Source organism: Pteropus vampyrus, unplaced genomic scaffold, assembly GCF_000151845.1.
Source record: "Pteropus vampyrus isolate Shadow unplaced genomic scaffold, Pvam_2.0 Scaffold30, whole genome shotgun sequence".
NCBI lineage: Eukaryota > Metazoa > Chordata > Mammalia > Chiroptera > Pteropodidae > Pteropus > Pteropus vampyrus.
Window position 1 is genome coordinate 3093018 of NW_011888811.1, and position 2407 is coordinate 3095424.

Consider the following 2407-nt stretch of genomic DNA (forward strand, 5'->3'; position numbering starts at 1 on the left):
AGTAACTATAGGTCCATTGCTCTAATTTCCCAAGCAAGTAACGTGATGCTCAAGGTGATACAAACAAGGTTTCTACCTTAAATGAAACAAGAAATGCCAGATATTCAAGCTGGATGCAGAAAAGAAAGGTGTATTCAAGATCTAATAGTGAATATTCATTGAATAGTGGAGTGCTTAAAGAATATCAAATGAAGGTTAGTCCAAGCTTTTTAAACACAGTTAAATCTTTGAAAGTGGATCATGGAAGCTATGGGTTTCTTTAAAATAAATGGGTGTGCCTCAGCCCTCGATAAATTCAGATTCGTATTGAGGACAGGAAGCCAATGTGCAGAGAGAATGGGGAGAGACAGAACGTTTTCCCTTATGGAAAGGTATCAGACAAGGTTACATTTTATCTCCCTATTTGTTTAATGTATGCGCAGAATATATCATACTAAAACCTGGGCTAGACTCAGAGGAAGGAGGAGTGAAAATCAGTGGAAGAATTCTCAGTAACTTAAGATGTGCAGATGACACAGTCTTACTGGCAGAAAACAGCAATAATCTGAAACAACTTCTGATGAAAGTGAAAAGAAGGAAGTGCCAAAGCTTGAACACCAAGAAGACAAAAATCTTGACTACTGAAGAAAACACATGACTTTAACATAGACAATAAAGATATTGGAAGTATTAAAGATTTTACCTATCTTGATTCAGTCATCGATTTGGATGGAGACTACAGCCAAGAAATCAAGAGAAAGCTGCAACTCAAAAGGGCAGCGATGGGAGAATTAGAACAGATCACCAAGAACAAAGATGTGTCATTAAAGACTAGGGGGAAGGTCATCCACACTCTCGTCTTCCCATTTACTGTGTACGGATGTGAAAGCGGGACGGTGACGAGTAAAATCGATTCATTTGAAAGATGGTTTTGGAGGAGAGCTCTCTGGATACCCCAGACCACCAGAAAGACAACCGAGTGGGTCCTAGAGCAATTTAGCCTGTAACATCACTGGAGGCAAACATGACAAAACTGAACTTGTCCCTTTTTAGGCCTATCGTGAGAAGGCAGAGTTCTTTAGAAAAGACAATAATGCTGAGAAAAATAGAAGCCAGCAGGAAAAAAGGAAGACCAAATATGAAATGGACTGACTCCAGAAAAGAAGTCATGCACACGAGTCCACAGGAGCTCAGCAGGGCTGTTGCGGGCAGCACACTGGGAATCTCACTCAGGCATAGGGCTGTCAGGACTCACAGCTGACTCAGTAGCACAGAATACACATTCATAGTATTTACATAAATGCATTATTTAATTTAATTATATCTAACTCATACTAATTCTCTAAATTGGGTATAATTATCTCCATTTAATAAATGAAATAACTGAAGCTCAGGTAATACAGTTAACAGGCTGAGCTTCCCCCAGTGGGAAATACTGCAGTCAGATTCGGTTGGTCTAATAACAAAATCTTCCTTCTAAATTAGTGAGTATATGTATGAAGGAACCGAGACCCAGATTAATACTTGTTCCTTATATCTAATTCATAGGATAATTTAGGCATGTAAACTCTGTAAGTTAATACATGTTTTCTGATGATCCAACTATCACCTTTTACTTTTGAAAGTGAAATAATCATAACAACCAACCAGGAGGGCAAGTAGTAAAATATCTAAAGAGAAAAGCCAATTATTTCAATATTTATTCATTCATTCATTTATTTGAAAACTGTGCCCTACATCGTAAAGTATTGTGCTACTTAAGCAGGTTTTTTCTAAGAAATAACACAGGCATTGTATTTCTCCACCCACAAGAATAAGATATATTCACTGCAAAATTAACTCTGGTTTTCTTTTCCTTAAGTGAATTATGGGTATTGTGATAATCTAAATAGTATTCAGACTTTTAAGAGAGCCCAATACTGAAGGAAACAGAAAGACTCAATTTAGTACGAAAGGGAAATGGACAATTAGCCTATTAATTCTTTATTAGATTCATAGAAGGTTAATTGATAACTCAATAGTTTTAACCACAGCCATGATACCCTTGTTGGCTCAGAATACAGGAAGAAGAGGATCATTTGCTTAGAAAAACTCATAGATAAGTCGCTTCTTAAAGTCACTAGTTGACATTTAAAAAAATCTACAGACATCCTGTTTTGAGAGCTTCTAGTCAACATATAAGACTGTGAAGCAATTTTTGATGCTTGCTCTCAACCAGGAGCATGAAATAAAGACCCAAATGAAAATCCTGCGAGACCAAAGTTTTCACTGTAGCGTGGTCATGAATAAGGCACCTAGAAGATGGACTGTTACTTTGAGTTGGAGATGACCTAACACATATATTCTCTTTATCTTCATAAAAACACAGTGATCCCTTAAGAAACATATTGTGCTATTTATTTTATGAAATATTTAAAAGAAATAATTA

The 2407-nt window shown here is 36.6% G+C and overlaps 1 pseudogene; it reads left to right on the forward strand.

Annotated features, from left to right (window-relative positions):
- The window catches only part of LOC105289945, a 134734-nt pseudogene that overhangs the window by 123654 nt on the left and 8673 nt on the right, over nucleotides 1–2407 (forward strand).